General features: G+C 38.8%; 1 pseudogene across 1 annotated transcript; it reads left to right on the top strand.

Annotated features, from left to right (window-relative positions):
• Nucleotides 1-5,229: 5,229 nt before the first annotated feature.
• LOC308420099 (large ribosomal subunit protein uL18m-like) lies at nucleotides 5,230-14,684 on the top strand (annotated as a pseudogene). Its single transcript has 2 exons — nucleotides 5,230-5,347; nucleotides 14,183-14,684. The product of its transcript is annotated as a large ribosomal subunit protein uL18m-like (transcript).
• The last annotated feature ends 282 nt before the right edge of the window (nucleotides 14,685-14,966 follow it).

Raw genomic sequence — 14,966 nt, forward strand, 5'->3', positions numbered from 1 at the left:
TTTTACACCAGTTCACAATATATACATACATTATATACTAGCTTTCACATATGAAAGAGAACATATTTTCTGTTTTCTTTCTTAGTTTGAGACCATACCTAAATAGGCTTAAGCGTGGGTGTAATCTATAGTTTAGAAAGGAGTGACCCAGTCAGGAAATGTTGGTCTAAAGGTACATAGGTCATGAAAAAGAATATGAAACTTGTTTTTGTTTTCTAATTCCGATTTTATCATATTTCTTTGTTCCCCCTTTACCCATGGTAAATATATGAATTAAGCGTTTTGTGTATTGAAGTACTAGGAACAATTTTTGTGTCCAAAAAAGAATTCAACATGTACTATTCTTTTGAGACATAACTATGAAATTTGGGATTTCTTAATTCCATCGGTCATTAGTCCAAAGGTACTAGACACTGAATAATTACTTGGAAGAGTGATTTAAAGTCAAACATATCTTAATTCAAATATTGAGTGCCAACTATAACCTAGTGCTTAAGGTTTTAGGACGAGAGAGCAAGCATGTCTATATCTTATTAGGTAGGCAGTCAAAGAGAAGAGACAAATAACCTGTTAAACTTGAAGTTTCAAAGAAGAACTGTAGGAGGGAGGACCAAAGGGCAATGTCTGGAATGTAAATAAATGAAATAATTAATTTTAAAAAAGAAGTCGTGAAGAAAAGAAGTTAAAAGGCCTGATAGAAAAGAAAGGTGGCCTAGATAAATGAAGAAAGAAAAGGCAGAACTAGCTTCCTGCAGTTTACACTCTAAGAAAACCAAATAACCTTTTATGGTCCCTTGGAGAAAGGCAAGTTGGTATAATGGGTAGTCAACTGAGAGTAAGTGAAGAAAACTCAAGAACAGAAGAGAAAGAATTTGAAACCATAGAAATATTTGATTATGTTTACAATTTTATTATTAAAACTTTGAAAGCTGAGTTTTAAGGTTTGAAACTGCCACAGAAAAATGGTTATTTTAAAGATCTTGTAGGTAATGGGATTCACACTGACCACAGCGAAATATGCTTGATTCCAACAAGCACATCCAATAACCCCAGTGACCTTTGGGCACCCTGTAAAATGAAACTCAGAAACATATTTCTCACATTTTCTAGAAGAACTGTCATATGTCACATAAAGAGCACAGCCTCTTTATAGTGAATAAAACTTTTAGTAATCTTCCCTTTCTGACCAAGAGTGCAGCCTTTACCACTGCAGGTTTTGCCTTACTGTCAGCTCCTTGTAACCCCATCTGAGGTCAGCATCTAACTTCTGGAGCAAGGACCACATTCGTGACAAACACTGGATTGGGACATTCAGTTTGACAAAATTCAAGCAGCATATATAGCCTTACTTTAGACTCTTAACAACAAGCACTTTTTCTTATGCTTGTCCCCTGCTTCCTGTTGTTTTAAGGATGCAATGTAGAAGCATTGCCTTATGTCCACAATGCCACTTTTCTTGATGGTCTGTGTCAAATGTTAGTTTTACTTTACTGCTGAAATGACTGCCTGGTCTTCAAAATTTGAGGTAGGAAAACCAGACGTTTCCTTTCAACTCATTCTCAAAAGTCACAAAGGATTATAAAGAGAAGTTTCACTTGACATTTCTGCCATGTATGATTGGATAAATAAATAGGATTAAATACTGAGGTGTAATTTTGATTAATATAAGTATTCTTCCAAACAGGTTTAAAACTATCAAAACTGTGATTTATTGTATTCTCGGTCATTCTGTCTTTTATTATATAAATTTTATAAATTGCATGTTGCCCAAAAGTACATTCCCCTCCTAAATTTATACAATATTTTATTAGTATTCATAAGAACAATCAATTTCTCTGCTCAATGCTTAGACAATAGAAATGATTATTTCTCTGCCCTCACAATCACCATTAATTGTAACAGCACATTACTTTGACAATAACACACATTTCAACATCATTTTTAAAGAATGTCATAAACTTCAGATCAAAATAAAACCAAAGTCCACATTCTTCAGCCTCTACCAGTATTTGCTATACACACTATGCCAATATTGAGATTTTAACAAAATCTATGACAAAGGAGAAATCTGTTTAGTATAGGACTTCAGATTTATTTGATTTCAATTCATTCAAAGCCAATTAGTTCATATGAAAGGAACCATAAACATCAATGTTCCCAAAGGAAAGAGAATTACAAGGTGCCAAACTGTGAAAGTGTAAGAGCTTCCAAGAGAAGAGAAGAAAGGACCAAGGGAGCTGCTCTTAAGTCTGCACGTTTCTCTCTATGTGTCTTTTCAAAAGATGTGGAAAGGACCAAAAGCACTGGGTAAAATTATGTTTGTTTCAGAGGCAGAAGGCTTTCAAGCACTTAAAATTCACTTCTTGTGCCTTCCTGAAGGACCGTGCTTCCTGACAATCTTCTATTTTGAGTACCAAACACTAAACCAAAACCGATTTGCTTCAAACTTTAGCTTAGAAAAAAATCAGTTGACTTGAGCTTGAGTGATAATTCTTCCTTCAGTGAGGATTTCCTGGTTCCTCGAGCACACAAATAATTTTTGGTTAACAGGCAATAGAGGGTTAACCCATAATTACACCAACCCATGCTGACCTGCAATTTGGCCATCTTCTCTGCACTGACTTCCTGCCTCCTCCAATTACCCAGCCTCCTGCACTCCACCTGGTAGTCAAGGTCCTGTCTCCACAGTGCAGGATGCTGGTATGACTGCCCCAAAATACACCTGTTGCCTGCAGATTCCTGCAGGTTAATTTCCTCTGCCAGAAAAATTGCTCTAAATTGCATTGACTTTCAATGGGTTCCCACTGGCAGACACCTGGAGGCAATCGCCCACAGATGACTGCCCAGAGACCCAGGTGTGTTTCTGAAGGCTGCCTTGCCCCAGTTCATTCTGATGGGGCGCCTTGGTGTTCAGAGTGCCAAACAACCACCCCAGGTTAATGAGATGCAAAGAAGATATTAGCATTCAAAAGGGCTCACAAAGGAAAGGAAGCCATAAAGGTCTCTAATGCCAGGGGGGGGAAAGTTTCTCCAGAGAAAGGCAGGAAAGACAGAGTTCTTTACTGCAAGCATCTCTGCTGCAGAGGGAGACAGTTCTCTCTGTGGATGCTCTTTATGCAGCGACTTCCTTTCAAATGGTGATTCCCTTTTCTGATGATGACTACTACCTGCTGAGAAGTAATGTGTAAGTCTACTCACTTCACGTTATTTTCTTTCCTGTTTGTTTACTTTCTTACAAGCAATTTCTGATCATCTAGTTTTATAAAGAAATATTTTAATAAGGACGATAGAGTTTCTGAAGGCATAAGGACATCCTTATTCAATGTGGTTATCTTGGAAAGAGGGACAAAAAGATCCAACAGGTCACTTGAGTTTGTCTTCAGGGCTCTGAAATGAGATCAACATTTAAACAGAGGACCAAAGGATATGCATGTCCACATGGTGCTGGTAATGGTATGCATGCTGGCCCTCAATTTCAATATCTGACCTTCAGTCTCATCCTGGAAGGTGTTCAGACAAGCTGCTAGAACCATGAGACTTCTTTCTATGAGATCTCTATGCCATTTTCTTTACCAAGCATTAGATTCCTGGGAAGTTCTCACTTCTTTGTTTCCATGTTATTTTCAATAGTATGATAGGTATCCTGAGAGCCATGGAGCCTCTTTAGAATTCCTTCCTTTCTGCCACACCTGTGAAAGAATCTTCACCTTACTTTTTGAGAAAAAGTTTTTCACTGAACCTGGAGCTCACCTATTTAGCTAGGCTGGCTGGTTAGTAAAGTCCGGTACCTTTCCTTCTGCACCCCTTAACCCAGTGCAGGCTTGCCTAGTGTAATTTGTATGCAAGTGGTAGGTGGGTGCTGGAGATCAAAACTCAGGGCCTCATGTTTATGTGCCCAGCAACTTTACTAACTGAACCATCACCCCACATCTCAAACTATTTTTTTTCTTTCTAACAAGAGTGAAACCTGGATAGACAACCTATTAATCAACAACAGCACTAATGATAATAGATACCATTGTTGACTTGCTATGTGACCAGTGTTATGAAACACAATGTGGTAAGGAGATACCTAGCAGGCCTACTCCAAGATACATCTATGAAATATCAGGTCATGCAACAGATCTAGTAAAGAGTGAGTTTATGTGAAGGAAGGGAGGGAAGGAAGGGGCTGGAGAAGGGGTAGAGGCAGACAGACAGGAACAATGCTTTGAGGGCAGTGAAGAAGGGGCAGAGAAGAACAGAAAAGAAAAGAGAGAGACCAATGGGAATACATAGGAACCAAGAGAGAACTGAGGTGGTGAGAAGACCATTTCTATGCCAACCACACCCAGACAGGGCATGTAATGAGGGAGGTGCTATCATAAACCATTACTAGGTTCCTGGGAGGAGCCCAGTGAAGTCACCTTTAGGCTAACAACCCCAAATTGCTCCTGTCTAAATGAAATTCAGGGACAAAAAAATGGAGCAGAGACTGAAGTATTGCCAAGCATTGAACTAAGTTTGGGGATCCCTATGAAAGAGGGATTTCCTGAAGAATCAAAGAAATTGATGGAGGTAGCAATCGCATGGGGAGACCAACAGAGGCAACTCTGGATCCCTGAGAGTTCCCATAAACTGAGACACCCATATACATTGGCTGGTCAGAGGACCCGTGCACATATGGAACAGAGGACTTCCTTGTCTGACCTCAGTGAGAGGATATTCTATATCCTAATTCTATAGTGACTTGATGCCCCAGGAGTAGAGAATACCTGGAGGGGACACCCTTTCAGAGGTCAAGGGGAAGGGAAGTGGAGGGAAAAATCTATGAGGGGAGACCTAGAGAGGGGCCTACATTTGGGATGTAAATAAATAAAATGAAAGAGGATGAAAAAAAGTTCTTTGTGGACAATGTCTTTCATATAAGAGGCCATATCACCAGCATCAGTGGGAATTTGATGCCAGTATAGAATCTGTAGGCAAAGGGAGAGAAAGCTGTTGATCTCTTAGACTGATGAGCCACTCTGACTACTTGCTCTCTGAAAAATGCTAAAAGAAAACCCAACTCCAACTCCACACTGCCAGCCTCCCTCAGTTGTGCGGTCTTCAGCTGTGACTTTCTGCTACTCCTAATGGGCCCCATATGATCTTCCATTTTCGATTAGGTGTGATGTGGTTGGGTTTCTCAATTCATAAAGCCTTTCTGTGACCTCAGTGCTATAGTAGAAAAATGGCATGTGATGGAGAATGGCGATGAATCACTCTACTGTCCCAGCCTCATGTCTGGAAAGTGGTCTGCAGCAGTGCAGCTCAAAGAATGAAGGGAGAAAACCTGGGCTAACAGTTAAGATTGAGCGGACTGCAGGTGATGAAGTCTTGCTTGTCTGTTCAGAGCCTAGCCTTGTCTCTATTTCCCAGGGAGTCTATTTGTAGAGCTTTGTAACTTATTTCATTAAGTCTGTGGTTGACTTCCCCAAGGGAACAGTGACATTCAATCACAGCTCTTCATTTTGGCAAAGGACTGGGGAAAGAAAAAGAAACTAAGAGTTTGAAAGACGTGCTCACCAGGTCTATGACTTACTTTGGACATTCTAGTCTTACCTAAGCCTGATGACTCGATTGCATAAACTGGACAAGGAAACACACTGAAAGAGCAAAAGTAGTGTCTTAGGCCATTTCTGTCACAAAATACAGCATACAGTGGCTTATGAGTACCAGAATCTGTTTCTGAAGAGTAAAAGGTTGTCAAAGGACACTGATTCCTTGCCCTAGGGATTTCCTCTGCCGCTCCCAGGAAATCCCACTTTCTTGAGATTTGAGTTCCCAAAATACCACAGAAGGTCCGGATGACCTCTGTGGAATGTTCCAACGCCCTAGGTGTGCCTCGGGGTGTACTGATAAAAAATGTATGATTCTTCCCCTTATGAATTTCCTCATTCCCCCTGTCCTCCCCCTCCTTTGTGATTTTTGCCTTTATAAGCCTCTTACAAGTTCAGGCCGGGGTCGAACTCCTCTACCCCTGCATGGTGTATGAGTCTCGACCCCAGCATGCTGGCCTGAGATCTCACTCTTTCACTTTCAATAAACTTCCTCATGCGATTGCAGCAAGTCTGGTCTCGGTGCCTCGCTGGGTGCGCGCCTCTCCTGAGATTTGAGTGAGGGTCTCCCTTCGGAGGTCTTTCATTTCTCACAATAACCAAGAAACCAAGATGAAGGTGACAGCAGGTATGGAATCTGATGAGGTTCAACACATTTTATTTTTTTCCTACAACTGTATTTAAAGAAGAGAGATATATGTACAGATTTTTAAAAGCATTTTGGCATTTCTTTTAGAGGTTTGATAACATGCACTGAAATTCCAATAGTTACCATAAGCAAAAAGTACATGTAGAACAGAATGTAACATGGAAACAGAGTTTTTTTTTTTTTTTTTTTTTTTTTTTGGTGTGTATAGATAAAACATAATGATCTTTGGATAGCAAAAATTGCCACAAAACTACATTTCTAGCTCTTGGATCATTAATGATTTAAGGTACAGGTGTACCACACTCTGAGAGGGTGCAATACACTTATTTTTTTCCTAAGAAGGACCGAGGCTTTCATTTTTGGCCTTTAATTTTCTTGAGCTTCATATGGCCTGTGAGTTGTTTCTGGGGGTATTCAGAGCTTTCTGAGGCTAGTATCCAATTGTCAGTGACTGCATATTATGTCTATTCTGTTGTGACTGGGTTACCCTCACTGAGGATAATATTCTCTAGATGCACCCATTTTCTTAAGAATTTCATAAAGTCATCGTTTCTAATAACTGAGTAGTACTCCATTGTGTAAATATACCACAATTTCTGTATCCATTCATCTACGCAAGAACATATGGGTTCTTTCCAGTTTCTGGCTATTATAAATAGGGCTGCTATGAACATTGTGGTGCATATGACCTTATTGTATGTTGGAGCATCTCTGGGGTATATGCCCAGAAGTGGGATAACTGGGTCTTCAGGCAGGACTATGTCCAATTTTCTGAGGAATTACCAGACTGATTTTAGAGTGTTCTTGGATTCGGTTTGCAATGATTTTGTTGAGTATTTTTTGCATCAATGTTCATAAGAGAGATTGGTATAAAGTTCTCTTTCCTTGTAGGGTCTTTGTGTGGTTTAGGAATGAAGGTTATTGTGGCCTCAAAAAAATGAGTTGGATAGTGTTCGTTCTGACTCTATTTTATGGAATAGTTTGGAGAGTATTGGTAATAGGGCGTCAATAAGTGTCTGTTAAAATTCTGCACTGAACCCATCTGGACCTCAGCTTCTTTTTGGTTGGGAGGCTTTTGATGACTACTTCTATTTCTTTAGGTGTTATGGGATTATTTAGATGCTTTACCTGGTCGTGGTTTAACTTTGGTATCTGGTATCTGTCTAGGAATTCATCCGTTTCCTCCAGATTTTCTAGTTTTGTTGAGTATAGACTTTGGTAGTAGGATATGATGATTTCTTGAATTTCCTCAGTTTCAGTTGTTATGTCTCCATTTTCATTTCTGATTTTGTTAATTTGGATATTGTCTCTTTGCCCTCTAGTTAGTCTGGCTAAGAATTTATCAATCTTGTTAATTTTCTCAAAGAACCAGCTCTTGCTTTTGTTGATTCTTTGAATGGTTCTTTTTGTTTCTATTTGGTTAATTTGTGCTCTGAGTTTGATTAATTCTTGCTGTCTACTCCTCTTGGGTATATCTGCTTATTTTTGTTCTAAAGTTTTCAACTGTGCTGTTAAGTTGCTAGTGTATGCTCTCTACATTTTCTTTTTGGAGGCACTCAGAGCTATGAGTTTTCCTTTTAGTACTGCTTTCATTGCATCCCTTAGGTTTGGGTATGTTGTGCTTTCATTTTCATTAAATTCTAGAAAATCCTTAATTTCTTTCTTTCTTCCTTGACCATGCTATTGTTGAGTAGAGCATTGTTCAGCTTCCATGTGTATATGGGCTTTTGTTGTTTTTGTTGTTATTAAAGACCAGCCTTAGTTCATGGTGATCTGATAGAATGCATGGAATAATTTCAATCTTTTTATATATGTTGAGGCTTGTTTTTTGACCGATTATATGGTCAATTTTGGAGAAGATGCCATGAGGTGCTGAGAAGGAGTAGTATTCTTTTTTAAGGTGAAATGTTCTATAGATGTCTATTAATTCCAATTGGTTCATAACCTCTACTAGTTTTACTGTGTCCTTGTTCAGTTTCTGCTTTTATGATCAGTTCATTGATGAGAGTGGGGTGTTGAAGTCTCCCACTATTATTGTGTGTGGTGCAATATATGTTTTGAGCTTAAGAGGGTTTCTTTTATGAATATGAGTGTACTTTTATTTGGAGCATATATGTTAAGGATTGAGAATTCCTCCTGATAAATTTTCCCTGTAATGAGTAAAATATGTCCTTTCTTATCTTTTTTGATAACTTTTGGTTGAAAATCTACTTTATTTGATATTAGAATGGCTACTCTAGCTTGTTTCTTGGGGCTGTTTGCTTGGAAGGGTTTTTCCCAGCCTTTTACTCTGAGATAGTGTCTGCCTTTGTCTCTGAGATAGGTTTTCTGTATGCAGCAAAATGCTGGATTCTGTTTATGTATCCAGTCTGATAGCCTATGTCTCTTTATTGGGGAATTGAGTCCATTCATGTTAACAGATATTAAGAAATAGTGGTTGCTGTTTCCTGCTACTTTTGCTTTTAGAAGTATAATCATGTCTCTGTCTTTCTTCTTTTGGCTTTCTTGCTTAGTTATTTTCTTGCTTTTTCTAGGGTGTAGTTTCCTTCCTTGTGTTGCGTTTTCCTTCCATTATTCTTTGTAAGGCTAGATTTGTGGTTAGACACTATATAAATTTAGTTTTCTCTTGGAATATCTTGGTCTCTATCTATGGTGATTGAGAGTTTTGCTGGGTATAGTAGCCAGGGCTGACTTTTATGTTCTCTTAGGTTCTGCATGATGTCTGTCCAGAATCTTCTAGCTTTCCATAGTCTGTTGAGAAGTTGGGTGCAATTCTGATTGGTCTGCCTTTATATGTTGCATGACCTTTTTCCCTTACTGCTTTTAGTATTCTTTCTTTATTTTAAACACTTGGGGTTTTGACTATTATGTGTTTGGAAGAATTTCTTTTCAGGTCCAATCTATTTGGAGTTCTATAGGCTTCCTTTATGCCCATGGTCATCTCATTCTTAAGGGTAGGGAAGTTTTCTTCTATGATTTTGTTAAAGATATTTATTGTGCCTCTTAGTTGATATTCTTTGCCCTCTTCTATTCCTATTATCCTTAGGTTTGGTCTTCTCATTGTGTCCTGGATCCTATTTGTTTTTTAATAAATGTCTCCCTGTGGTGTGATCCTCTGATGGGTAAGGTCCCTTAATTCATTATGATAATAACAGTAATCTCAGTGAAGGCATAGCTGTGATGATTTATCCATTCTCTCAGAAGAAGTTCTGCCTTTAATAACATTACATTCAGATGTGATTTAGTAAGTGAATTTGGGGGAACAGAAACACAAATATTTAGATCAGTATCTGGCATCTTTAGCAAAATGAGGAAGTGTTGATTTGGTTCTGGGATTCTTGTATCTAGCTGCACCCTCTGGAAGTAGCAGTCAATCCTGACCATGGAGAATAAAGTAGGAAGTACATTCCATGCTCAGATCCACCCCTTGTCACATGTCACATGGCATGCATAATAGATTTTATTCAATAACTAATTTGTTTTTAGAACCCTCCCCCAAATACAAAAATTGCTACTGAAATTTGATATTGAAAACATAACATTACCTAATTATTTATTTACTGGTTAATGTATATGTGTGACAGCTTCTATGCCAGGTGCTCTGGGGGAAATGGTGAACAGGCTAGACCCAGGCTATAACTCAGGAAATGTATTATTATAATAGACAAGTGACTGAATAAAATGATTCTCTGTGGTAACCTGTTATATCACTATGGCTGATAAAAATACAATCTCCATTATTTCTGAAGTCCAATTCACATTAGAAAAGAAAACCACTTTTGCAAAATTGTGTTTTTATATATTTCTGTTAAAGTATCTTTATTACAGGAAATTAAACAAAATAAAAAGGAGCTCGTTACTTCTAGAAGTTCAGACTGAGAGCTTGTGGCACTTTGGTTGAATAAGGTGAGAACTGTTGGTACGGCAAGCTTTATTTATTTATACAGAACCGTACAAACCAACATAAACAGGAAAACTGTAATCATCTTAATTCCACACCAAAACAGGAGTACATTTAAACAATAATAGAGTTTTAAAAATCAGCATTGTAGGATATAGGCTTTGGAAGGGCCAGTGAAAAGACTGAGTTTCAGGAGAAAGTTTTTTTTTACCTTAAATCCTCTTGTTCTGAAGACGGCTCTTTATTAGTTATTGTTGACAAGTCTGTATGCTCTCCTTTGGGGGTGACCTATGTTTTCTATTTGATCTTTTTCATGTTCTATTTTTAAATACTTTACTATTGCTTTGAATGTATATGTATAGGCATGTACACATACACACCATGGCACACATATGGAGTCAAAGGACAGCTTTAGGGGTTGTTGATCTTCTCCTTACACCATACATTCTAGGAATTGAACTCGGGTCTTCAGGCTTGTTGGACAGCCATTTTTAATCTGCTAAGCCATAAGACATATTTCTGCCTCTTTTATCAGTTCTTAAGACTAATGTTGTAGAGAAAACAGAAATGGGACAGTTAGAAAAAGGATGTTTTTACAGTATATTTTTTTTAAAAAAAAGAGTTCTATTGTGGACCAATTAAATGTGAAAGTATACTTTGTAAGCTAGTATGAAAGATTAAGTTGCCTAAGTCAAAGGCCTAAGCTAAAGATAGCCCAAGAACCTAGCTACTATTACTTCACAGGTTGAGGAGGATGTTTCATCGCAGAGCTCTGATTTCAATACACATTTTAATATTTTGTCCAGACAATATTTATATTGGCAAATTAATAAAAAGCACTATTCACTAACTTTTACAGAAAAGAAAGGGATTATGTGGAAGAGATTTCTGGCTTGGCACTTCAAAGCAAAGTTCTCTGTCAACATTAAGCTTTAAGAAAGAACTTGAGAGTTAGACTCCATGTGCTTGACTTCCCAAAATAATAATCTCCTATTATCTACCCTGTTTGCCCCTGGGTTGCCCCCAGGATGTTCTCAGGGATGACAGATTCATGCTCCTGCTAGACTTTTAGCATCACCCCTATTCCAAGCACTCCTGTACACTGACTATACCTTTATATGTACTTTTTTGCCAAAACCTCTTGACTTTGACAGCTACAGGAAAGTTGCTCTATGGCCATAAATACTTTAGTAGAACTGAAAGAGAAATGAGGAGCTAATCATCAATACCTGTAGCCATTCTGTATCTGTATACTGCGAAGCATTTTCTGTAGGAAGCAATTCGATAGAGAATCGAAAGTTTTAGTAATAGATCTTAGACTTCATAGTGTATAAAGATCAAGATTTGTGTGTCTCATGATTCTGTAGATATTCAAGAGGAGGAGTATTTCAGTAAATATTAAAATTATAAGGCTTGTCTCTTTATTGGCCCCCACAGTCTCCCTCTACGGATGCCCCATTAGAATGGAGTTGAACACACGGACTCTGTCACTGGGTCCACAAGCTGCCCTCTCCTGGGAATTCCTTTCTCAGGTGCTTCATGTGACTTCTTCTCAGGACATATGATGGCAGGAGGCATGGTGAGACAGCAGAAGCTTGCACACTCAGGTTTCTTTCCTCCAATCTTCAGTGCTACAACCTGCTCATGAGAGAACCAGCATTCTGACCACAACAATCTCCAATTACTTCCCGAAGACCTCCCCTCTAAATAACATCCACACACGAATTTAGGCATTAGGTTTTGAACACATACGTTTTTGTTAGGCACCCTAAAGCCACAGTAGGCAATAAAGACCCCTTGGATGCTTCTGTCTTTGCTACAATGAATTTATAGGGCTTGGATGAGCAAGAATAATCACCAACTTGTAACCATTGAGATGTAAACTCAATTTCTAAACATTTTACTCTGCCTTTTGTCTCAAGCTCTTTCTCTTTTCGCATGGATATAATAAGATAATTCCTATGGGTCCATTTCTTTTCTTTTCTTTTTTTTTTTTTAGTACAGAATAGAGTTTATTCAGGTCATGGGAGAGTTAAGAGGGTGGTAGAGGCGGGGGGGGGGGAGAAGTAGAGGAGTAGAGGCCAGCCATGAGCACATGGGAGAGAGGGGGGAAGGGAAGGGGAAGAGGAGGGGTAGGAGTGGGAGAGCAAGGCTGCAAGAGCACAAGAGCAAGAGCCGTATGTGTCCATTTCTGGGTATCACTTTTTTTTTTTCAGCAAATAGATTTAGTTGATACTTGATGCTTTTTGTTGTTTTATTAATTTCAAAAGATACAAAGAGTATATATATGTTTATATATACATTTATATGCATATACACATATATGTGTGTGTATATACACACACAATCTTTATCTCTTTTTTTAAGATATATTTAAAACTCGCAGAACACTGTGGAAGTCTCTTGCTAGTGTATGTAAAGAAGCTCCATACAGCATTTAAAAGCTTTTGGAACTGCAAGATTGCTCTTGATGTCAGGTCTAATGATGTGAGTTCAAAACCTGGGACCTACATGGTGGTGGGAGAGCACAAAGTCCTTTAAGTTATCCTCTTACCTCCATGTACACGCCGTGAAACACACAAATGTACACACACACACACACACACACACACACACACACACAGCTAATGTAAAATACAAAGAAACCCCAGGTTTATACTGTTACTGGAAAGAGTACAGAGTGGGCAGTAGACAGAAAAGTCTATGGTACAAGCTTCTACTTAACAAGTCAATTTTTTTTTTTTTTTTGGCTATTTTATCAATACCTTACATTCTTTCCTAGAAGCCTAAATTGCTCTGTTCTTTTTCAAATGATAAAACTCAGGCTCCAAAAGTTTACTCAATTTGCTCATAGCAGCCTACATACAGTCTTTGTAGGAATCAAGATTTCAAACACGTTGTATGTTTTACACTCATTTCTCAATCTTTAACATAAGGTTTCATATTTCAAAGACTGATGAATTTAGAAACAGCTGACCTTAGAAGATTTGGCTGTTTCAAGTCATGTGTCATCAGGAGAAGTTCCATGAAACTCTCCAAACCTTGATCTTCTTGTTCATAAAATACAAATAGCATTAGCTTTATATGGGGCCAAGAAAGGAAAACAAAGACTATAAAGAACTGTTTGGAAAGTTACACAAATGTTAGATACCATAATGGATATTGGATATGGTCCAATAATCTGAACCATCTGGTTTTCGATCTTTTCTTCTACACACACACACACACACACACACACACACAGAGAGAGAGAGAGAGAGAGAGAGAGAGAGAGAGAGAGACAGACAGAGACAGAGAGAGACAGAGAGAGACAGAGAGAGACAGAGAGAGAGAGAGAGAGAGAGAGAGAGAGAGAAAGAGGGAGAGAAAGAACTGAAAGTAAATGAGCCTCTCTGTGTTCAGTCTAAGATTGAGTGAAATGTTTCCATTTGAGTATCTGAAAGCAGAGTGATATAGACACATTGGGAATAGCTTAAAAGGTGTTCCACAAGAACAAAGAAGATCTGAGCTGATTGAATTAGGAGCAAGGGACCCTACAGAGAGAAACTATATCTTGAAAAAGCAAACGAAGGAAGGAAGGAAGGAAGGAAGGAAGGAAGGAAGGAAGAAAGGGAGGAAGGAAAAATAAATATGGTCAGTGAAGCAAAACCATTATATCTGATACTGTTAAGTAAGGCTGAAAATTCCAGGCAGAACAATTATTCAGCCAGCTGCTAAATGATAGGCGTATTACTGGCATGGTGAACTTCTGAGACCATAGAAAGAGACAAAGAGGCACACAAAGTGGTCAGATTCAGACTAAAATCTACAATGTGAAATTGCTGCCCACGAATCCTCTTAGTTTCTCGTGACAGCCTTGAGAAAAATGCCACATCACATTTATTTTGAGGGAGAAATGGGCTTAGTAGTCTATTATAAGAAAAGAAAGAGGCATTAGTTCAGGTCCTGGAGATACCAAGGTACTGCTGGCCCCTGTAGCTTTTCCCACCGTCAACATGGCTGCGACTAGTTCACCAAAACGATGGTGAGCAAAGGAAAGCAGGACACTGTAAGGCTTCACCCACGTCCCGTGTGGGTTTGCAGTCCTCTCAACCATTTCCACGGAGGCGGTGCATCCTGACGTGGAGACTAAGAAAAACAAGCGGTGGCTCCAGAGTTCATCAACCAGAACCCTCCGGAATCTGGAGCTATTCGGTGTATCCTGGAAATGATGGGGCTGGGCTACGTTGTGACCCAACCACATGGTTCTGGCACAGGTTGCGAGTTGTAAAGACTCAGCATCACGAAGAAGCATTTATTGAGCACCTTAATGGCCAGGTTGTGGTTTCAGCATCCACTCGCGAATGAGCTATTAAAAAACACCTTTATAATGCCAGAAATGTGGGGGCTTGTGAGAGCATAGGGCAAGTGCTGGCTTAGCGGTGCTTAGAAACAGGAATCAACTTCCTGGTCTACCAGCCCACCCCGTGGGAGGCGTCCTCAGATAAAATGCTTATAAAATGCCATGACAAAAAACAGTGTTATGCTTCCAGAGCCTCGAAGTATCTATGAATGAAATAGAAGTGTTAACTATTGTTGGAAATGTAAATATACAACTATCACCTATGGCCACAGAAAGAAAGTATCTTCATTAAAAGAAAGAAAGGAGCGTTTGCAAGGAGAACCAGACTGAGAGCTACATAGCAATGATGTAACAGTGAAAACGTATTTAACGTTAGCTTCTTCCCACTTCCATGTGTGCTTGCGTGCTTTCATAGTTTTAATCAAAGGCTTAAGGCGTCCCCATTCTTCGACATGAGATGTATTTAAGAAAAATAGTCACTGTTTGAAGAACAAA

Source organism: Micromys minutus, assembly GCF_963924665.1.
Source record: "Micromys minutus genome assembly, chromosome: 4".
Classification (NCBI taxonomy): domain Eukaryota; kingdom Metazoa; phylum Chordata; class Mammalia; order Rodentia; family Muridae; genus Micromys; species Micromys minutus.